The 24,607-nt window shown below is 42.6% G+C and overlaps 1 long non-coding RNA gene across 1 annotated transcript; it reads right to left on the reverse strand.

The window, feature by feature from the left end:
* Positions 1-12,074: 12,074 nt before the first annotated feature.
* On the reverse strand, positions 12,075-20,567 carry LOC310673106. The gene is made up of 3 exons (XR_014508857.1): positions 20,293-20,567; positions 14,636-14,764; positions 12,075-13,382 (listed from the first exon to the last, which is right to left on the reverse strand). It is a non-coding gene; the product is annotated as an uncharacterized lncRNA (long non-coding RNA).
* Positions 20,568-24,607: the final 4,040 nt, after the last annotated feature.

Here is a 24,607-nt window from a genome sequence, read left to right on the forward strand (position 1 = left end):
ATAAGTTGGTCTACAGAACCACATGTTTTGATATAATATGTTGAATCGTATTTTAAAAAAATTTAAAAAGAATTTCTAAAAAAAGCCTGTCATGTTGTGTGTGTTGTTTAGTTTTGCATCTATATGACATAGTGTTTGGTAGTATTTTGGGTGGAACAAAACTTCTGCCGTTCCTGCAAATCATGCACGCAGAATGAGTTTTCACAAGTACCTCTTCAACCATCAAGGGATATGCAAATCATGAAAGTTCATCTCATTCCATGTATGGATCTCTCTTGCTGGCTCAGTAAGCATTGACTTTTCTCTTACACACACACAAACACACCTAATTCCACAAAAGAAGCAAATACTGTGTTGAAAGAACAAATAAGGGACAACTACATCATGGTCATGCAATGTTTTTGTTGTTGGGAGAATAATTACCAAGGCCATAATTATGAAAATGCACCTGATAAATACTTACATTCTATTTGGTCAAAGACCCTGTGGGTGAGCCCTCTCTTGCAAGATCTACACACCCCAACTGCCTTCCTCCACAATGCCTAGACATTGGCCACAAGAGAAGAACAGATGTACTAGAAGGGAAAGTTGAGTGTGGAGCAGCTGGCTCATCTCATGCTCAGGGTGCCACATATTTTATGACCTTAGACTCAGTTGCCACCTGTCAAATATTTTCACTGGTCTCTTTCAACTAGAGTCGGTGCTACCAATTTCTCAAAGATCATGGCACTATCTGGACGAACATTGAGGCTGCATTACTCACCATGAGTTTGATTTATATTTTGATGGCAAAACAACTATTGGCCCAATCTAGAGTAATTGATCTTTAAAGTGCATCATTTGTCATCGTCATTCCTTTGGCAAAAGTAGTGTCAAGTATAAAGAATAGTGTTGCACCCTTTGAAAGTCTGCAAGCCTATATCCATTTTCCTGGGAATAAGTCCCACTGAATATAGTGGGGCGTACTTCTGAGTTGACATGCACAGAATTGTGCTATAAATTGCACAAAATGCCTCCATGCAGGAGGCATTAAAAATAACCAAGGCCATGGTACCAAAATTAAGGGGAATAGTCATTAATTATAGAGAAATTTGAAGCCTTCTATTTGGTTAGAGAGATTGTTTTTTCTTCAGGGCATTATGCTATCATTGTTTTTGAGCAGAAGTCTCCAAAGCCGAAGTCTATGACTGCTGCTAGGGAGAGTAGCAGTCATAGTCATCAATATTCTACAGACTAGTATTTTCACATGAAAGCACTTTTGTGCCATTCTGATGATTGGACTTTGATGCAAGACGCTACTACCATAATAAATTTGTTAGTCCTTAAGGTGCTGCAAAACTGTTTCTGCCATGAAAGATGGGGACTCTCTACAGCAATCTGCAATGTGTTGAGTAAACACATGGGGAGAAGCAGCAGTGAACATGCTAGGTCTGTCCCCCATTGTTGTTGCTTCCAACTTGTGAAGTGGGAGACTTCTGGCCCCATAGAGGCTCCCCATGTGTTTTAAAACCCTGATTGTTGCAAACTTCTAAAATTTGTGGAGACCATCCACAATTCAGAAGGCTCCCTATTTCAGAAGTTCACCTTCCATAATTTGGAGGGTGATGGGAACTGCAATGGGTAGCCAAGGTGATCCTTCTGTCTTCTACTATTTGAACTTCTGACCAAAACCATTCTCTGCTGGTTGAGCTTAGTGTTGTAAGCAGTCTCCCGACTTGGGTCTCCAGGTCTTAATGCTCCAGCTGGTTGATATTGGGGAAGCTGCTCCTCTCAGTACTTGGATTCTGAGCCATTGATATCCATCACACAAGCACCAAACTCTCACCTGGGCCCAGTAGCAGATGGGCAGCCAGTGGACAATGGATATGGCAACAATACACCTGTGCTACGATTGGATTGTTGTTGCAAATGGCCAAGCTGTTCTGCTTTAACTGGAACAGTCATTATTTCTTCCCTTAATAGCCTGGTTTAATCCCAGCAGATGAAAGAAAAGCCTGGCTTTGTTCATAGTGAAGGTCAAACAGAGACTGAAGAGCTGGTGATAGATTTCTAGATTCTAGTCTAGTTTGATTTTGAAAATAAAAAATGGCTCATTTTACTCTCAGGGCCAAATTAGACCAGAAGCTAGTAATTCATGGTCAGAAGTCCCAAGTCTCATCCCACTGGACTTTCATTCTGAAGCAGACTCTGTATTTATCCTCATTACCGCATTAGAGCCATTTAGTGTGCTTGCGTGAGAAGCTCAATAGATCTACAGGGGAATTCCCCCGCCACACATACACATGTGGTAACATCCTTGGCATAAAACAGAGCCAATGAAAAACTGCTACCTTCTTCCATGGCTTCCACAGCAAAAATAGCCCCCTATTTACCATATCCCCCTCAACTCTCAAACTCAGTGGGTGGAGTCAGATAAAGATCCGACTCACTGATTAGATTCATTTCCCCACCTTTATTTCATTTGGAGGGCTGGTTCAAATACAATTAAAATATAAAAGCTGAGAGCACAAGCAGGCTGAGCAGGTCAATGTCTCTTCCCCCACTATATCATAGAATTGGAAGGGGCCATGTGGGCCATGTAGTCCAACCCCCTGCAATGCAGGAAGAAGAAGAAGAGTTTGGATTTGATATTCTGCTTTAGCACTGCCCGAAGGAGTCTCAAAGTGGCTAACATTCTCCTTTCCCTTCCTTCCCCACAACAAACACTCTGTGAGGTGAGTGGGGCTGAGAGACTTCAAAGAAGTGTGACTAGCCCAAGGTCACCCAGCAGCTGCATGTGGAGGAGCAGGGATGCGAACCCAGTTCCCCAGATTACAAGTCTATCGATCTTAAACACTACACCACACTGGCTCTCAGGAATCTTTTGATTAACATGGGGCTCGAACCCATGACCCTGATATTAAGAGTCTCATGCTCCACCAACTGAGTTATCTTGGGAGTATGTGTTAGTGTATGCAAATCAGTGCCCTCTTTCCTGGGTGATGTGTTTCATCTATCTCGGTAATGCCTAAGTAGCCACCCTGAGCACCTGAGGAGAAACTAAATAAATAAACATCAAACAAACTAACTAACAAATAAAACCCTCCCTCCTCCTGTGATCCCAAATGTATGGAAGTTGGTTGTAGTCAGCCAGAGATAAATGTGAAGGGGAAGCACTCTCTACATATTCAGACACTAGAGCAACAAATCGCAGAACCAACTGGCACCTGAGAATTTCATATGTCATTTTTTCAAGAAATCAGCTCTTTCTGGTGATAAGGGAATCAGCCCCTCCCAATGGTTCAGTTTAGTTATTCTGACAGCTCTCAGCAGAAATCACCTCTTCTGGCAGACACTTAAGGAGGTTCCCTGCAGAAAATGGCAATGTTGCTGGCACCCTGTATTTGCTGCTGGTTTTTCTTTTGTTTTTGAGGCATACACTGCTCAACTCACTGCTTTAATTCCCCCACATTTCTTTTTTTGAAAAAAATATTTTTCTTTTCTTTTCTTTTTTATATTCTTGCCTCTCCTGGGCTGGTGTCTCTTTTCTTGTCTTGCTAACAGTGTAAAGTGTGCTTTGTTTTTGCAGATCAATATGTTTTTGCTTTGGATGATAAAAGCGCCATCTCATTTGATTACATTTTCTTTGTAAAATCTTCCTCCAGTCTGGGAATAATGCCCATATGCTATTTGCAAAGCAGAGCTGTGCCACAATGCTCATTTTAGGGAAAAGGCAGCAGAAATGGTGCCAGAAGAAAGCCACACTGATATGCTCAGAGTAGCCAAATGGTTGCCCATTCATCCTTGGTCTACTGTGCCCTTTCCCATGACACAGAAATAGGAGGACCACTCATTGTAGTCACAATTTGTTCAGCACTTTGAGACAAGGGATGCTGAAGCTATCCAGTGCCAGATGTGGAAAAGAGCTTCAGGAACTCATAACAGCCTGCCTTAAAGGAAAGGTGAGCATTTAATCCCCCATATTCTTCTACTCCATGGATTGAAGTTCACGTGGGAGAGAAATTGCTGGTTTCCCCGGCTGACAAATGGTTTCCATGGCCTGAGCAAAACTTTTGTCAGCCCAGGATCATGGGGCTTTGACAGCTAAAGCCACATCATTTGGGCTGCCAAAGTCCCCCAAAGCCTCTCAAAATTGGCCCTGTGGAATAGAATAGGCCTAGGTAACTCCATTACATTATACACGGCCTATTTCAAAGGATGCACAGGTGAAATTCCTTTCGATCTACTTGATAATGAAGAATCCCATCCTACCTATGTTCCTACTGTTCTCTTGCTTTTCCCCTGAGGACTATTTTCTCCATAGGAAAAAGATACTGTAGATGTTCAGTTGGAGGATAAGGCCAAAGGCTGACCCCTTGGGTTCATCCATGTCAGTGGTGGCCTTTGACGTCTACCTCCTGATTTGGTCCCTGCATCATATTTTTCTCACATCTGTGGACACTAATGACTCAATCAGTTGCTATCTGGGATAGAAAAAGGATTCTGAGACTAGCATTATTTTTCTGAAACCTCTTACTAGCTTAGAAATATTCCTCAAATTCTTTCAGTTTTTCAAAGAAGAGCTTAGGTAATTGCAAAGTAAATGCAAGGAGAACTTCTGGATGCTGACCCATCTCTGTTTAAGGTTATTCATAATGATGACTCCTGCCAATATTTATCTCTTATCTACTGATGCTTTCATACTCACAGTGTCACAGTGAACACCTTTCTTTGTGTGGTTCTGTTACTTATTAATGCTCCAACCTCTCGCTTTTTGTTTGCATGAAAACGATAAAAAAGAAGAACCACACTCTATTGTATGTTCACATCTAGGGTGGGTGTCAAGTTCCACCCCTACCAGAATCAGCTTCAGTTTTCGGATGGCATGTTTTGTGGGGCTTAGCAGAAGCTGCAGCAGCATCTTGAGCATGTCTTGGAATGTGCAACAGTTCTTGTTGGGGCCAAATTATAAGGTGAATTTGCATGATTTCACACCTCCCTGATTTGAACCACACTGCCAACAGAGCACAACTGGTTAGATCAGGACCCTCAGAAAAATCTCATATCACTCTTTTTCTGTACTCTTACTTTTCCATACACTATAGATCTATATATTTTTAGAGTTTCTCAAAGGCTGTTCACACATTACACTGGACATGGGTACAACTTGTGTGAACAAGTGCACACTTGTTCATCTGTGTACACAGGTACACTGACCGTACCCTTCTTGACTATTACATGTGAATTTCAGTATGGATACACGGCTTGTCTATTTGTGTACACAAGTACAGGGAATGTACACCCACTGAATGTAATGTATGGATACCCCTTTCTCTACTCTGGTCCATGGTATCTGCAAGAAGGACTACGCGCAGTAGTTTTGCTGTTGCTGTTCAAGCAGAGCATGCCTTCAGACAGGTAGAGAATAGCACTCAGGTGATCCAATCCTTGCTATATGAGCCATATTCTTAGTCAAGGTCCACACACTGAATGAAGAAGTCTTTTCCAGAGCAGAGTTGCTGAGTTTCACCAATTTCTAAATGATGCACTTTGCACCATAATTCTGTATCAGAGAGACTGGACTTAATTATACGTTATGCTCTCAGCAGGCAAGCAAGTTCCATGGGATCAGTGCCACCACTTTATGAGCTGGGGTTCACATTCTTGGATGACGCTTCACACAGCTGAGCCTAGCAAATGGTGTGTTTTCAACAAATAACTCTTTCACAAGGAATGTCACACTGCTGTTTTTCTCTGCACATCAAGCCTTCACAACTTATGGCCCACCCAGATCAACACAACACATTGGGCTATTGTTTTGAAGAAGAAAACGTTTTGCAAATGGCTTCTCTTCACTCTCACATGCTACTAACCAAGGCTTCTTGGCCTTGAAAATTTATTCTATGGTGGCAAATGGTGGGAGAAGATCAAGGATTCTAGGAATTCAGTTATTGACAGCACTTACTTACCTATGGGACGCGGGTGGCGCTGTGGGTTAAAGCCTCAGTGCCTAGGGCTTGCCGATCGAAAGGTCGGCGGTTCGAATCCCCGTGGCGGGGTGCGCTCCCGCTGTTCGGTCCCAGCGCCTGCCAACCTAGCAGTTCGAAAGCACTCTCGGGTGCAAGTAGATAAATAGGGACCGCTTACTAGCGGGAAGGTAAACGGCGTTTCCGTGTGCGGCTCTGGCTCGCCAGAGCAGCGATGTCACGCTGGCCACGTGACCCGGAAGTGTCTTCGGACAGCGCTGGCCCTTGGCCTCTTTGAGTGAGATGGGCGCACAACCCTAGAGTCTGTCAAGACTGGCCCATACGGGCAGGGGTACCTTTTACTTACCTAGCAACCACAGCATATGTTAGCCTCTAAATCTAGATCCTGTTTTCCTCTGTGATCTTTGTGCGCATATCCTGTCATTTGAGAGTCGTAAATCTACTCGATTCCAAGGACATATATCTGCATAACCTCTGACAGCTTGTCACCTAGAACAATCATGCCACTTTTTATCACAGGGCTTCAGACAAGCGACTTTGCCTGGCTGACCTTGACTTCTGTTTGCACTTAGGAAAGGTTTAGAGAAAGTGCAGCGGTTAGTTATTATATATAAAGTAGCATGAAATGGAAGAAAAACAAGCTTGGTATGAATTTTATGGCAGCATTGTCAAAGCTGTTTAAGCAAGTTATATGGTTGGCCTGTCCTGGAGCATTTTTCCTCCTCAGTTATCATCAGGCTTCTCCCAATAAATATATATTCATAGTATAAGTGTTATTAGTTCCACCAGTTTGAAAAGTAGAAAATATGAAGCTTGTAGGTTATGACAGAAAATAATTCCCTAGTACAGTGATTAGGGTAATAAGAGGAAAATGGCAGAGAGGACATGAGAGCAATACTACCCAATAACCCTCAGTTCAGGGGAATTTGAAATATATATATATATATTCATAAAACTAGGATACCCATTGTGGTCTAACTGGAGTGGGGGAATGGAGTGGGGAGTGAAGCCCAGAAAAAGAAAGGGAAGGGGAAATAGGTTGTAAATTTAAATATGAACACTGCTTATTAAAGTCAGAGGGAGATTATTCATTCATCTCCCTGTTAAATGAGAAGTGTAAAATTCTCATTGGCTTTAGTATACTGTACTAGGACTTTTTTTATTTTAAAAAATGGATAGATATTTGTTCTGGAAGAAATACTGACATGCAGTAATTAGGTTCTGTGCCAGGTTGTAATTTGACATCCAAATATTGTGGCATTTCATAGAAAGGAAAAAATCTGAAACTTTGAATTGGCAGAGAAAAACACAACCCCACACTTCCCATTGAAGCAGTTCACTTTTTTAATTAAATTGGATGACTGAGCTGAAAACAATAAGGTGCATTCCAGTGCAAACCATAGCAGCCAACTCCTAGTGGCTGATGTGCCTCCGCCCCCCCCCAATAAAATACTTAGGGAGATGCCCTCCTCCCAGGTTGATGGGCATTGCCATTCAAATGGTGTGTGTGTGCTGTGTCTTGGGCTTACCAATATTTTATTCAAGTTGCAACCCCCTGATACAAACAAATGTCAAGCATTACACACATAGCAAAGAGAAATGAAATGCACAAGTATAAGAGGAGTGATAACTGGCAAGGCAAAAGGATGAAACTCAAAGAGTATGCCTGAGACTTTTTTCTTTCTTTCAAAAGCCCTTAATGCAAAGCTGAGTTTGAGCCAGGCTTCAGAAGAGCTTAGCTCCAGGACCCATTTTCAATGCTAGTACTCAACCCCCAAAGACGTGGCCTGGGATGTTAAGGCATGTATATTTTCTGATAAGCAGAATAATCTCCTAACTCCTCCTAGCATCTTTTCCTTCCAGGCTTCTATTTTTAAAATGTACAAACGCCGGCAAAATTCTCCAGAGCCTGGCTTGGATGCGAACTTTGGGGGCTTGTGAAAGCCCAGCTCAAATGAGAAGTAAGCTTTTAAAGCCTCCTAAATTCTTAGTCAATGAAGATCAAAGCAATTCCTCCCCATCATCATTCATCCCTCCTAGCCTTCATTGTCCCCATCCCAGCTATTCCGGCCCAATGTATTTGCTCTCTTCCCTTCAGGTAGCTCACAAGGGAGGTAAGTGGAGCACAATCAGCATTTGCGTGGGAAAGAGGGAGGATTTTCCCCTATTTCTCTCCTTTTCTGGGTAGCAACATGGCATGATAAGGGACCATAGTTATGTACTTCTTTTGAGGGTTTCTTCACCGTGCAATTTGCATGTGAGGAAAAGGGGGGAAATATATTGGGGCATGGGCTAGGAAGGCTTTGGGGGATGGGAAGGGCTGGTAGAATGCGTTTTTCTCCAAGCCCTAGACTAGCTCAGAAAAAACACTGGACTTTTCTGATTTTATCAGGGACATATCTGTGCTGATCTGAACACAGCTGTGGAAAACTCACCCATCTCTCTCTCTCTCTCTCTCTCTCTCTCTCTGGTCTAACCAGTGCTTTTTTTCTAAAAAAAAATGTTTAGGAGTACTCTCATTTTGACTCAAGAATATCACCATTTTGTAGTTCAAATTGGGAAAAAGAAATACAGTAAATGGACAAAAGTACAAAGATTCACAAAATGTTTTGGAGTATGTGTATCCCTGCGTACCCTCAGAAAAAAGCACTGGGTCTAACCTTGTTACAGCTTGTGGTTTGTGAGAAGAGAACTTCATCACAGGCCTTGGCTCAGACAACATGCTAAGCCAAACCTTGGCTTAGGTCAACGCAGGTCAACTGGGAAGAAGCAAAGTGGCTAGGAAATCCTTTCTGGCTGCTTGCTCATTCTCAGAGTTTTATGAACCAAGCCTGAGTGTGGCTTCTAAAAGGCTTCAGCTCCAATACGTTTTTCTTGCCCACTTTTCCAAACCTGCATACTACATTCAAATATATTTAAGATAGCAACATTCATTTCACATGCTTTCATCTAGCTGCTAACATACCTGTAACTTCCCTACTTCAGTGCCTACTTGACAGCAGCTTTTATAGACAAAATCCAACACTAAATGTCAGTGAGCACACTGAAGATAACTGCTGGGAACAGTCTGGTAAAAGGCTATTGCCCTCCTTGTTTCTGAATCAATTGACCGTAGCAATTCAGCAGCAGTCAAGGACAGTTAGAGGTCACAATGACATAAGGCAGGCAGTTCTTCAATACTGCTAACAAAAGTTTAATTTTAACTTCTTTGAACTCTGATTGCAAAGGTGAAATTTTATTGGCATTTCACACTAAATAAAGAAGTATGACTAATCTCTCACCTACTTCCAGTGTGTCTTCCTTAATTTATACTTACTGAAACAGAAAACAGCCTTTTAAACTACAGAAAATTTGGTGACTAGAAGCATGAGGTCTGCATCATTAAAAATGGACCTACTTCTTCGTCAAAAATAAATCCCATGCCTCTGCTGATAACCCAAATGTGCTCCACAAACAGGTCATTATCCTTACAAAAACAAGTTATGATTACCTTGTATTCTGAAAACATGCATTCTTTTTCCTGTCAAATAGAGATCCTTTTCAGATCAATTTGCAGAATCATTTAGGTACTAGATATAAATACATACCAATAAGTAATGTTAGCTAATGTAGTTAGCAAATTTAGTCAACAGTAGATTTCGTTCCCCCTTCCCTACCCTTTGTTCCTCTAATGCTTTAACACCACATTTTAAAGGAAATGTATAAGAATTAAAATGTAATTATCCAATGAAAAGAACAGCATCAACAAATTATCTGAATAAACAAAGCTTGTAACCAACTATGTTCTGTTCAGAGTTGACTCACTGAAGAGGAGGAGGAGGAGGAGGAGGAGTTTGGATTTGATATCCTGCTTTATCACTACCCTGAAGAGTCTCAAAGCGGCTAACATTCTCCTTTCCCTTCCTCCCCCACAACAAACACTCTGTAAGGTTAGTGAGGCTGAAAGTCTTCAGAGAAGTGTGACTAGCCCAAGGTCACCCAGCAGCTGCATGTGGAGGAGCGGAGACGCGAACCCGGTTCACCAGATTACCACTCTTAACCACTACATTACTCTGGCTCACTATTGAAGTGAATGGTACTAAATTAGTTGTGTCCATTCAACATGGGTTTGCTCTAACATTGGATACAACCAAAATGCTGGATATAGCACCAAATCCCCAGAATGGCTACCATCTTGGCCATCATAGGTTAAAGAAAAATGTGAAAGAGGAGAGAAAAAGAAAAGGAAGAAAGAAAAGGAGGAGTGGGGAGTGGGAATATGTTGCATATGAGTGAACTGGATGTGGAAATAACATGGTTGCCAAACATATTTCCCCCTTGTATATCCCTTTCTATTATAGCATTTTTTATATTAAAAAAGATGCAACTAGAACAGTTTAAAACTTGCAAAACATTACAATTTGTGTATAAGGATGACATAGAGAAATGTATCATCACATATTATCCTTGATAATGTTATAAAGCACAACCCCTTTTCCCCTATTTTCTCTCTTCTTTCCCGTGCTCCTTTCCTCCTAATTACATTTCAGCTTATGCCCTTCTAAACTGTCCATAACATTAGATTTATCATTTAAATAAAAACAGTAAAAAAATATTTGGCAAACAAATACCATCCAATGCATTTCTGTCTTCCAGTAATAAATGGCTGCCATCTTTACACAAAGTGCCATGCAGCATTAACTTTTGCGGAATGAATATCTGGCCAAAGCAGCAATATTGCTCTTCAACATTACCTTCCATAATTGGAAAGTTAGTCCTTTATAGATGTTATGTTTTTAATTTTTCAGTTCCCAACAATAAGCATCTTGCACAGTCCCCAATATTGGCTTAGTATCTGTGTATTTTTTTTAAAAATGTATCTATTTCTAAGTCAAGTACATGCTCGTTCTGAGCCACTGTTTATAAAATGAGAGTCTGTGTTCCACATTCTCTAAAATAGGGAATTTTTCAAAAAGAAACATTCCTCAAATCACCCTGATTCACCTCTTTATTTGACCTCCATGCAGAGCTAATCCACACCCCTATTAAATGTTTCTGCTGGTTCTGTATTATTATTTTCAGCACAGCTCTGAGTTCCATTTAATAATACAAATAGCATTATAAAAGTAAACTCCCCACCCCATGGACGATGGCATCGGCCCTTCATACATTAATTTGAAACTAATAAATGATATCCCTCTGAGCCCATCCACTAGCAGAATGGACTTCCACTCACGCAATAGGACTTCTTCCTTACCTCGCCCTATAGCCTCCTACTTGCCCACCAAATCTGTTTTGTTAAGGTTTGGGGACTCTATGAAAGAGATCTGAAGGGTGGGACAGTGGTCTGGCGATGGAGGAGAGGATGTGGAAATTCACTTGCAAAACATTGGCTATCATCCACTGTTTCTATCTAGGTACTCAATGGTTGCTGATATCTATCACAAGGATGTAAGTATAATTCTCTAGAGCAATAGCTTTTGGGAACTTGCAATCCTCTTCCAACAACAAGAGCTAAGGAGGTTAGCACCAAGGACAGGTATATTTTGTCCCAAATATTCTAGCACCAAATTCACTGGCTGAAACTGGCTGTTAATGGTGAGGGTAGTTTCCTGAGGAAAGGTACTGAAGGCTTTAGAGCTTCTCTTTCTTTCATATATTATTTGTTACGAGAGCACAGTTTTCGTCTCCCCCCCCCCCCCTGAGAGTGAGGCAAAATACAGCTAAGCATATCTGGAGGATAAAGGAGGATGGACAATTTTATGAGATAAAAGGAAGGCAGAGAGAGAAAGATAGTTAATAAGAGAGGGTGAAGGAGATAAAATACAGAAAGTCACCTTACAGATAAAAGATGTGAATATATTACTCTTCTTGCTCTGAATTCAGCCGTGTTTACAAGAAAGGCATCAATCCCCTGCTCCCTATATTATTCATCACAATTCTGGAATTATATCAGAGACTGTAGTTTTCTCATTACTTTATTTTAGAGGTGTACTTATAGCATTAGATGGTAGATGAACACATAAGAATGGAGTCTAATGAAATGAATGAACTCAAACAGGGCAAAGGATAGACCATAGATTTAGCAACTATAATGTGATATAGTAAGGATTGGTTCCATATCATAAGGATGGTGTGGTTTACATATGCCATGGTCACATCCCACCCCTCTTTGGTAGCATTAAGACTGGGCTGATCACATGTGGCAGAATGAGGTGAGATCCAAGTGATAGAATTATGGGGTGCCAAATGTACTATACTACTTTAGACTAAAGAAGTGTGGGGTGTCACATTTTAGATGATCTTTGGCATTGACCAAATAACCCACCAGCTAGGTAGATCTTTACACAGGGATAATTCAAAATGGCATTCCTTCCACAAGAAGCGGTACAATGCCTTTTCTGTTCTCAGAATTCTGCAGTCTTATTCTGCAGACCAGGCCACCCTGAGATGACCTAGGAGGCACATGCTTTGTTGTTCTAATGATACTAGGGGTGAGCAAGAACTGAATAACAATCTCTAAAAGTGATCTGGTGGGTTCATGGAAGGTTCTGGAGGGGTTGTTGTGGGAGTTAGTGGTACACTAGTTCTCAGTTGCTTGGCAAGAGGAACAGGAGTCATTGAAGAGTGTCACATCTGAAGGAATGGTCTTGTGAAGGAGGAATTCAACATTTTTCTGTCTCTGCTGTTGAGTGTCCAACCTTTCTCAATCAATGGATTTAATCTGCCTTGTGACTTTAAGTTGTCATTGGTAGGATACCTGTTGTTTTCTAATTATATTTTGAGAAAATCATTATTGATATTCCCAGAGCCTGTGAACTCTGCTCATAGTGCACAGTTATAACTCTTATTCGCGGGGAGCTAATCCTATGAGGCTTGATTAACTCTCACATAGCTTTCCTCACGGAAAGTGTTTTTGCAGCATGCAAGGGCTTAGGTGTAGAAAGCAGATTCACAATATGATAAAGGAAGGGATTTAAAAAGAAGGGTCTCTGACTTCTTTGGTTTGCTTGGCTTGTACCACTCTGTTGCTCAGCATAAATGGGGGAGGGCCATAGCTCAATGGTAGAGCAGTTGCTTTGCATGCAGACTGTCCCAGGCTTAATGCCTGGCATCTTCAGGGAGGTCTGGAAGACCTGTCTGAAATCCTGGAGATTCAGTGCCATTCAGTGTAGACAATATTAAATTAGGTGGTCCAGTGATGGGACACAGTCTGAGGCAGCTTCCTATGTTCCCATGTACAAGGATGGTAGTGGTAATAAAGCCAAACTATTTGTTTTGTTGTGTTTGATCTCTTTCTGAGCCTAGTCTTACAAATTGGGCCTGAGGGTATATTTGTTCTTTCAGCAGCTCTTGTGGAAAACACCATCAAAGCGGTTTTGTGTTTGAAGAACTTTGAAAAACACGGTAGGGATCTTGGGCAAGGTCTTGGAATCTCTAGGGAAAGCAAAAGAAAAGAAGTGGGTTAGTGTCAAGGAGCTGTTAGGCAAGCACAGGTCATCCACAGGGCAGGAAAGACCATGAGGCAATTCGCTTTTATTCACAGAAAGTAACAACACAGCAAGAGGTCCTCTAGGTTGTCCCATCTAGCTGGAGACATTGCTGAAGCTGACCACTGGCCCTGCCTTTTCCCTCTAGCCTCTCACTTCCTTCCAAGCCTATCTGGGCCTGTCTGGCCCATTGCTCAGCAACATGCAGGACTCACCTGAAGTGGGATGTCAGGGGAAGAGAAGAGCCAGAAGGATTGGGACTGTCCTGCTGCTGGGTAGAGGGGCCACCTCTGACTCCTCTCTGTTTTAGTCTGGGCTCACACTGAGACTCTAAGCCTCAAGGCCTGTCCTGGGTGGGTCTCCTTCTTCTGACCCCCCCCCCCCCATTGATCGCTCAAACCTCCTGCTTCTAGCACCTCCCAGCTCATCCTTTCCTCAGACTGCTGCCCAGCGTCACACTGCCATGATCCGGGGTCTAAGTCTTCTTCTTCTGTGTCCTCCCTGGGGGGCTCTTGGGCAGGTGGTGCCCACCACTCTTCCTCATCCAGCCAGTTCCTGACAGGTGGTAACTTGACTGCTGCCAAAAATAATCCTGCAGCTCTGACGCGTTGCAGCCATAGCATGTGAAAGTAGCAACCACAAGGAACAGCCTATTGATGTGTGGTGCTGGTATGTGAACTAACCATGCAATCCCATGGGTCTACTTGGTTGTGACTTAGGTGCATTATGGTTGTGATGCAAAACCCAGACCAAATGGAATTGAGGTTTGATGGCAGACATATTGCCAAACTACCATAAATTGAACCTTTGATGCATCCTCCTTAACACTGATTACGCCAGCTTTCTGCCACTATTCCTCGATTTGTGCCATGAAATCAAAGCTAATAAATCCAGGGGTACTGTTTCACTAAATGCATTCATTCGGGGTGATTTCAGAATCTACACACCCAAAGCAAATCTGCTGAAACGTCCCATATTCTAATCTGTTAAAATCTCAATTAATGGCACCACTGAGGCATGTCTCTGTTCCAGAAAGCAAGTATATAACCCCCACCCCCGCCCCCACCATGGTATCATACTCTGTGCCTCTGTGCAGCAGGGGTTGTTGTTGTTGTTTTTAACCTTATCAGCAAAGGAGCTCAATTGAAGCAGAATGTTTCATTTGGAAGAAAATAAATAAATAAATAAACGTGCACCTACCTTCTTTACAGTCTAAGCAACACCTCCGTTCAATTTTCAGGCTCGTTTTCAAGGTGACTATTCCCTGTATCTTTCTTTCATAGGCTACTGCTCTTTTTTTTTGCGTCAATGCCAAAGAATTTATTTTGTCTAGAAGACAACACTGGAATTTTAAAGCCGTAATGAGACTGCAGAGGTTTTTTCTAATCGGACTCATTAACTACATTTCAAATTGAAAGGAAATTCTTTTGCTTTGGGGGAAGGTCACTTGTACATCTATTTCACACACACACACACACACACACACACATCAGATCTCTCATTATCCAGTGGAAAGTCTTGTGGTGAAATGCAACTGCACTTTACAACTGGGCTATTTGCACTAGGACAGTTAAAGCAGTATTAATGTTTCATTAACTAGCTCTTACATTCCAGACTGAGATGGGTTGTAATTTAGCTTAAGCAACATGGGAAGTCGAAATTGGTGCTCAGAGCACCATTTCCAAGGCCTGAGTTTTCAGTCATTTCTTCCTTTCTTCCTTGGCTGAAATGCCGTGACTTTCTACAACAGGGGTGGAACTTTATCAAACACATTGTGTATCAGGGATAACTAACGTGGTGCCCTCGAAATGTCAGTGGGACTGCAGTTCCCTTCAGGCCCAGTCAGCATTGCCAGTGGTCAGGGATGGTGGCAGCTGTAGTTTGAAAACATCTGAAGGGCACTGTATTGGCTTCTGCTGCTCTACAGCTTGATTACACCATGTTTTCCCACATAGGTTCCGTGCTAGATATTTTAGCAGAGCAGCTAAACCTGAAATGGTGTACTTTGGGCTAGAAGTATGATGTATGGCACACGTATTGGGCCAAACACACACAGAGTGAGAATCCAACAAGCAATGTCTCCTTGGAGCAGGAGAGTGAAAACTGTGTACACCTGTCTTTAAGTTGTCTGCCCATTCTATGGTTCGTTGGTTCAAGGAACCTGCAACAAGCCTTCCAGCGTGCAGAGCCACTGCTATCTTCACACTACAGCCTCCAAGTCACCAAGAGTCATCCCTTTACAGAGCTGGACTGGGGGGTTGGCAGGGACCAGCTATTTCTTTGTTTGAATCTACAGTGGTACCTCAGGTCAAGTACTTAATTCGTCCTGGAGGTCTGTTCTTAACCTGAAACTGTTCTTAACCTGAAGCACCACTTTAGCTAATGGGGCCTCCTGATGCTGCCGCGCTGCCGGAGCACGATTTCTGTTCTCATCCTGAAGCAAAGTTCTTAACCTGAGGTAATATTTCTGGGTTAATGGAGTCTGTAACCTGAAGCATATGTAACCTGAAGCATATGTAACCCGAGGTACCACTGCATAACTTTATTCAAACTATTGCCACAGGTCTCAGAAAGCTCTGCCTGGGCCTGCCGCCTTGCTTCTTTCAAGATCTTGTGTTCTCCTCAAGTAAACCTTCTTGTTTCACTTCATTACTGATTTCTACTTTTTACATTTTATTTTTATAAGTAGAAAGAAAAACAATGAGAACCAACGCAACATTAAAAAGTCTCTCTCCCACACACAAAGACGCACATGAATTCACATTCCCTGTCAAAATGCAGAGTTGGAAACTGGGATTTGCTCTAACTGGGCCACTGCATCTGAGAGAGGAAAGTCATCATCTGACCCAGTTCATCGCTAGCCTTGTTTTCCCTGAAGGAGGCATTTATTGAGCTAATGCATGTTTCCAAACATGCCTTTCCTTGGTTGCTTTCTGTTGGGACTTTTCTCCCCCCCCCCCCACTTTTGCATCTTGGCCACCAGTCTACATTGCTGAAACAAAATGCATGAAGCTTGTTTTCCCTTTTCCCTCAGTTAAAGGCGTAGCTGCTTCATAGATACCTCAGTTATCTATTTTGGGTAAGACTTTGCTTGTCTTTGGGCAGAGGGAAGAATCTCAGAAGCAAAGCTAGATACTGCTTGAGTCAATGAGGATTCCAGGTACTTTCTGTGTGAATCTTTCCAGAAGTCAGCTCCACTTCACCGTGGGGAGGAGTTGCAGTGGACCACGTGGCCACCACTCTCCCTTGGGGGACGGGGGACAAAGTCCCACATTGCCCAGGGGATCCCAGCCACGTCAGTGACCGGCCAGCCAATCCGTTGGCTGGTGGGGCATGGCCGGGACCATTTAAGCAGAGGCGTGAGCCAGAGGGCTTTCTCTTGGCTTGCTTCTTCAATCTCCCACCCACCCTCCCTCCCTATTTTGCAGGTTTTCTTCATTGGTCTTGCTATGGACCGTGGTTGGTTGCCATTGAGGGGCCTGGTAGGAATTTTTCCACTTGACAAAATTGGTACAGGCCATTGGGTTTTTGCCTACCTTATAGCAATTGTCACAACTTTGTTAGGTTGGCGGTTAGGCATTGTTTGACCTTATGAGGGGGGGAGAGGAGGTGTGGCCATCACCTGCCCCTCTAAGCTTAAGGTATTCCATTAAAGGAATCCAGGGGTGTGGATCTTGTCTGAAGCCCGGGGAAGGGATGGGGCTATGACACGACTCTGAGGGGAACACCTGGGGGAGCTCAAATTGGTCTGCATCGGCGGGGCTCCCCTTTCTGGTGGTTTACCCTTACCGGACTCTCTGCACAACGGGCAGGAGTCAGATAGAGTCGGGTCCATTCAATGCCTAAGCCAATACCGCTCACATATTGTAATCAATAAAGCTGTGGCCAAAATTTGCCCAATAACATTAATCAAATATCTGTGTCCTTGTGTGTGTTATTTCTTAACGAGGGGCTGGTTTCGGGGTCTCAACAAAAAACTGGTTTTCGCCAGGCTCTTCAAAGAGGCTACAAGGAAAGAATGAAGCAAAGGTGCACTGGACCTTCCCATTTATTTCTTAGACCTGAGCCAAATGCCAGCAGAAAGCCTGATGGGGTGGGGTGGGGTGGGGAGGGAGAGGTGCCTTTCACTTCCTGCAACCTATATTGCATAATTTGTGTAATGCTCATTACCATGAGTACCCTAGAAAACATTTCCCATTTGATGGGAACAGTAGGAAGCTGGCTGAAAGCTAGCAATTAATTAGTGAAACACCATATGCTAATAGACATACAGCAGATGTGTGTACATGGGAGACCTCAATATAAAATTCCGCAATTGCAATTCAGGCAAGCAGAGAAACAAATTGTTGTGTCCAGAGAGTCTTTAGAAGGTAACGTGACTGCTTTTGCTCTCAGTTCTCAGGTGTGTTAAACCTTGGCGCTACATGCCAAAGTCAAACCAGATACCATGATGGCAGATTGGCAGCTGAGGGTTATATATTTGTATGTTATGATTTACAGTTCCTCCATTAATAAATTGCATTTTTATCAGTTACACTCATATCCCACAACTCTTTCCTAAGAAGTAACGAAAAGGAAGATGTGAAACTGAAATGGGTCAAAGTACACCAAAGGAGAAGGCCTTTCTCTCCCTCCTTCTGAAGAGAAATAGGAGGGGTTAGCCCAGAGACTATAGGGTTAAGGCAACCCATGGAATGACTCCTCTGCTATGTCAAACTGTTTATGATGAACGCAAACTTACCACATTCACACTTTCCAAAACAATATGGCAGCCTTCAAAAACTGCACTACTTTTAATTTGTGGTGTAGTTTTTCAGCCATGTGGTGCTTTTCCTTTTCATAGTGGGCCAAGGGGAAGCTCCCCCCCTTTTTTTTACACAAGAGTTTCCTTACCAGGATGTGGCCAATTGAGTTTCTCTCCTATTAGGTTCAGTGGATCTTAAACACTGGGAAACAAACACTTTTGTGGACTACAACTTCCATCACCTCTGTATGGGGAATATGGGTGGGGAGCTGGAGTCCACAACATTTGGAAAACAGTATGCTCACTACCTATGCCTTGCACTGATAAGCAATGAAAACCTCTAATCACATTTGCATCTTTAAAGCTGTAAGTTAACCCAAGAGTTGTACATATTATAATTAGCTGCATGTACATGAGGGGAAAAGAAGTGGAGATGCTATGAAAATGTTCATAATTCTGGACTTGATAGTGTAGTTCTTCAAAATATAATCTGTCTGTCTGTCTCTATCTCTCTGTTAATCCATAGCACATTTTGCTACAGATTTTGCCATTGGAAACAGTATTATGCTGGCAATTGCTGGGCAACCCATGTGAATTTTGGTGAATTTCTTTCAAAATAGCTTAACAACTTTGGGCAAAAAAAGCTCAACCACTGGATTTTCACTTTTTGAAATATGGCAATCCTAATACATTGTGCTGTGTGTTGATGACAAAATTTTCTTACCTGTGCTTTGTCAAGGCATGAATTTCATTCTTCATTTAACACATGAACATTGACTTTATAAGGCTATGGTTGGGAGTAGTGGATTTGGCACAGTAATGTAGGACTGAAATTATTTATTTCTAAAATTAATACGCCATCAGTAAAGTCAATAGTATCTTCTTTTAGCAGCTTGCAAATACAGTAGAAAATAAAAAGCATACATGCAACACAAAACAAATCAAGACAACAATAAGAAAACACTAAAAAATTCAAATACTAATAATAGCCTTTTCACCAAGCTGCCTATAAAAAAGTACAAACAGAACTATTTATTAAAACTATGTTTGCTGCATACCTCCTTAATAAATTACCCACATAGATTTTTAATGCACAAATTGACTGAGCATAAACTTTTGCAATTTTAAAACTGTTTATAATATATAAAAAGAACCAGCCCTCCTGCTGGAGCAATCTGTCATAGAAAGGAATGAGAATGAACCTGTAACTGCTTGTGATATAAGATTCAGAGAAGAGCATAGTAAGTAGTGTAATACCAAAAACAAACCAGCAGAGGTCATCAAATCAGGAATAAATGAATGTAGGAAAAGGGAGGAAAGAGAAAGTGGCAGACAGACAGACAGACAGACAGACAGAGGGGGTTAGACAGGCAGACAGAGAATTAAAAAAAAAATTAGTTGGGCATTCAGAAAGATGTTACTGTGAAGTCAGAGTCAAGAGAGCACCAAAGCCAATCAACATTTGCACGCGGCCAACTCAAGTCTAGCTAAATGGGACTGCAAGTCTCCGAGAGGTCAAAAATAAAAGGCAAACAATACAAAATTACATCAGCTGCAGTGGCCAAAATCATCCATTAATAAGATCTGATTAATTGATTTGCCAGACTGGAGAACAATTCTGCTAGAACCTCCTGAAAATCAAACAACCATACAACATCAAAGCGAGTTTTACAAATAGAGTAATGATATGGGTCAAATAAGCCCTTTGTTTGCATTAAGGAAAAGAATTGCTTACGCATTCATTATTTAATTGAGCATCTACTGGAAACTGTTCAATTAACTCTGGCTTTTATCCTAAACGGAAGCATTAATGAACAAGAGGGTTTGTTTTTGTTTTTGTCTGGTAGCCGATGCAGGTTGTTCTAGGAAGACCCGATCACCCACCATTAGGCAGAGGGGGGTAGCTGCCTCAGGCAGGACATGCTGTGAGGGCAGTGGCAGCTTCCAGTGACACACCCACTCCGCGAAAAGTATTTTAATGTTAAGAGGGGGATTCACCTAATGAAGCCTTTCAGCGGAATCCCTGTGTCTTCCACTCTAAATGTTGTTCAAAGAAATTTAACACTTTCTAAAACAGAAAGTTATCCAAGTGAGCAATTAGTACCACCTTTACCTTACTGGAGCCCTAACATTTCCACTGGCATTCACAGTTCCCATCTGGGCCTTCAGCTGGGTCATAAGGTCGCCTTGTTTCCAGGGGGCATGCTTGCCATTTGCTTTAGTCTCTTTGGTGCGCTGAACAATACATTTTGGAGAGGGCAATGTGAGTGGCACTCGGGTAGCTTACTGGTAGAAGCAGAGGAGCAAAGGGACCCATGTCCTCATACTGAAGAAACAAGCTAAGTGAAGTGAAAATGGTACCTTTAGTGGTCAAGAAGTTTGGGGTTTAACTAGTGAGGGTTTTGCCATTACTTTAGATTTGTGTTTTTTAAGTGCCCTGGCATTGCCTATTTTGAACTAAGATTCCACACGCAGTACACTGAGCCTCCAAACCAGGAAGGGGCAGACAGGAGTGCCATGTTGGCCTTTGCCTCAAGCAACAAAATGTCTTGAGCTGGCCCAGTGCCAGGTTTATGTATAAGCTAAACAAGCTATGGGACGCGGGTGGTGCTGTGGGTTAAACCACAGAGCCTAGGACTTGCCGATCAGAAGGTCGGCGGTTCGAATCCCCGCGACGGGGTGAGCTCCCGTTGCTCGGTCCCAGCTCCTGCCAACCTAGCAGTTTGAAAGCACGTCAAAGTTCAAGTAGATAAATAGGTACCGCTCCAGCGGGAAGGTAAACGGCATTTCCGTGCGCTGCTCTGGTTTGCCAGAAGCGGCTTAGTCATGCTGGCCACATGACCCAGAAGCTGTACGCCAGCTCCCTCGGCCAATAAAGTGAGATGAGCGCTGCAACCCCAGAGTCGGTCACGACTGGACCTAATAGTCAGGGGCCCCTTTACCTTTTAAACAAGCTATAGCTTATGGCCCCACTCTCTTGGTGCCCCCCCCCCCAATTGAAGGGGGAAAACTGGATGTACATTTCCAAAATGTAAGATAAAAAACAAATAAAATAAAACCTACATACAGCAACAGTGTTTGTGTAGGCTCCTATGATGTAAATAATGGGCCACGTCTGCTATCCTGCTTCCTAAAATATCACTGGTTTGCTCATTTCTCTATCTAGGGTGCCTACATTCTGCATGGACTGGTTGCATGGCAACATGTGCAAATGGCTTTAGATATCTGTTAGGTCCATATATTACCATATAGCATATATTCAACACAAAAAACAGTGACAATTTGTTGTTGGCAAAGGACAGCTGGACATATAAAGGGCTCCATTACCTTCAGTAGCTTAGAGCCTCATCAAACCTAAATCTGCCCCTGAGCTGGCCCTATAAACACCTCTTACTGCCACATGTATGACAAGCAATAGTAGAATACAAAGCAGTTCCTTAGTCCTGAAAGGATGTGCTGTACCATCATGCACCAAAGAGGTCTGTTATTCAGTCATGCTTGGTGGGGCAGTGAAGGCAGGGTGTTTTGGGCTCCCGGCTACCAAAGGGTAAGCACTGCTGCTACTTACTGGGCAGTGGGGGCACGACACAGGGAGCTCCGTGCAAGCATAGGTGGTGGCATCAGATCAGTGCTCCTGATGTTGTAATGGCGATGCACTGCTTTGCGCTCTCCCGTGCCACCACCCAGGAAGTGGTGCTGCCTGTTCAGAAGCCAGGTGTACAACACCATCCCTCCTTTGCTGACCCCACAACCACCACTGCTATTAATAATCACCAAAGTGATAATGTTATATTGGAGCTATAGCCACAGCTATTGTTGTGAAACTATCATGAGGTGGCACTCTGTTCTCTGTCAGAGAAGGAGATCTAAAAGAGGCCTTTGATTTGTATATTGGAAGTGCAGCCATGTTAACAAGAACACAAGCTTAAGCTCTTTGTTTGGTGTTGCTCATAAAAGTTTTGACAGTGTTTTACATAAATGTTTTGTCCTACTTTGCCAGAAGGCTGATGACTGAATGAGGCACTTGCCAATTAGAGAGAACCACAAGGCAGGCAGATTTTCTTGTGAAGACTTGTGCTATTCCCTTTCATTAAGGGGGGGGGGGACCCCTGACAAGATGTACAAGTGAAACCTTTTTTAAAAATACCAACAGGCTGGTGTGGGAGAAAGTGGTTTACTTATAAGGTTATATGAGGGATGTTTTCATACATGATACAAAGGCTTGATTTTATACATTATTATTTCCCTGAAGAAACAGGAATTACTTCCTCTTTGGCACTACTGTCTAGCCTTGGCCCAGCACTTGGAGCCTAAAAACCAAACAAAATAATGGGGGAAGTCGGGATACTCCTTGTGGGAGGGAAACTGTGGATTCTGCTTTCCTAAGGTCTAGGAAATACAGCCACTCCTGTAAGGTCTGTAAAATTTTAAAGTGATTATACGTAGCATGTCAAATGTGTTTGATGCTGCATCTCTTTTCCCTTCTATTAAAGGTTATTATATATTAATTTATTTTTTAAAAACAGCAACACCACCAACTTTGAGTTTGGCTGTGCTGGAGGAAGGATGGAACAAGGTTGTTGTTGTTGTTGTTGTTTGACATTTCTCCTTCCACCCTTTAATCTTATGTGTTCCCTGAAAAGCAGTTCCTGGGGATTGAGAGATGTCACTGAAAAACACACCCACATGTCCACAAATGGAAAAACCATTGGGGGGGGGCAGGACAAGGGTCCAAAATGCATCTAATCCTCAGTAACACAATAACACAGCATAACACAAGCTGATAGGAAGTTTAAAGATGGAAAGATGGAAACTGTATCATGTTAGTGCAAATACTGGTTTATATGGCCCTCCTTAAGCCATAACCAGTCTGCTCCAGTCTTGATTTAATATGGTGGTTGTAGATGTACCCAGTGCTATTCTTCTAGAAAAAGAGGTTGCAGAACTGGGTTCTGGTGAGTTCTGGCCAAAAAAAAGGCCCTGGACTTACCTGTTTGCTTTTCAGGTTCCTTTTTTTAATAGAGGGACCTCTTGCTCTGAAGTGGTGCTTAAATTTTGTTTACTTGCTCCCAGCAGTGTATTTAACTTTGTGACTATGCTGCTGGTTATGTTCTGCTTATTTAAATTGTGTTTTTAACTAATTATCAGAGATGCCTATAGGGCCAGTTTATCACCCCTTGTGGTTTTATAATTCCAAACAAATAAATAAGAAGAAGCCCTGCTGCTTCCCAGGCTGCACAGCACACATTTCAGTGGGTTGTCCCACAACAGATGCAGCACTGCTTCAGGCCCACGGCTAAGTGCACCAATAGCAAACTACTTGGTTAATAACAAGAAGTGGGAAGGGTTCTGCACCTCCTCCCTGTTCTTTCCCTTACTGTTTAATTTAATGCCAGCACTGGTCTCCAAACTAGTGCCAAACTGGTGTGCTGGTTTTGTGCCATTTTTTGTCGCAAACCCCACTTAATCCAAAAGCACTTCTCTATCTTACTAACCCCAATGCTGAGCATTTATGGACAAGAACTGGCACTGAAAACCAACCACATTGTAGGTACATGTGCTCTTTAATATTACCCCTTCACTCTTGATGAAACTCTTGATTGCTGTAAACTTTGGGATCAACCCACTTGATCTGTGAGCCTTTGTCTATTTGGCTATTCAATTCTCTTGACTGTTTCTTGCACATACAGTCATACCTCTGCTTACGTATCCCTCTGGATACATAAACTTCGGGTTGCGAACACGGCAAACCCAGAAGTGTATACTTCTGGGTTTCACTGTGCGCACATGCACAGAAGTGCGCAATCGTGCCGCGTGCTTGTGCAGAAGGGCGCCTCCAGTTATGAAGTTTTCAGGATGCGGCCGGGTCTCCAGAATGGATTCCGTTCGTAACTGGATGTACCACTGTATTTTACATGAATATTGTTACCTCTCCATAACTAGAATATTCTCTTACATATTTATGGAGATTTGAAGTTACAGATAGCTGTGTGCTATACCTAGTGTTTGGGGTTGGTGCAAGGCAATTGGAACACATCCACAGTTCCCAGGGAGCAGTGAATAATGTGCAGAGGTGCGAAACTCTGTGCTTGTGCCAACATTACAAATCTGGGGAGAACTCTCAGAAAGGTGACACAAGTGCTGGTGTTTGTGTGAAAGCTTGCTGGGAAAGCTTTCCATCAAATCACTTCCAAACCGAGTCAAGAAGGGTTGGCTCATTACGAGTCTAGACAGGTGGCCTGACATCAAGATGTTATACCATGCTCTCTCTGCATGACTTCATAGACAGCTCCCTCCTGTCTATTAACTGTTGACTGTAGGTTTCGACTCCCCCTGGTGGCAAGCATTCTCCATGATAGCATGATTATTTCTGCAACTTTCATTGCCAACTTGAATCCCTAGAAACATGGGCTAAAGGTTTTGGTTTT

The sequence above is a fragment of the Podarcis tiliguerta genome (assembly GCF_965153285.1).
Source record: "Podarcis tiliguerta genome assembly, chromosome: 2".
NCBI lineage: Eukaryota > Metazoa > Chordata > Lepidosauria > Squamata > Lacertidae > Podarcis > Podarcis tiliguerta.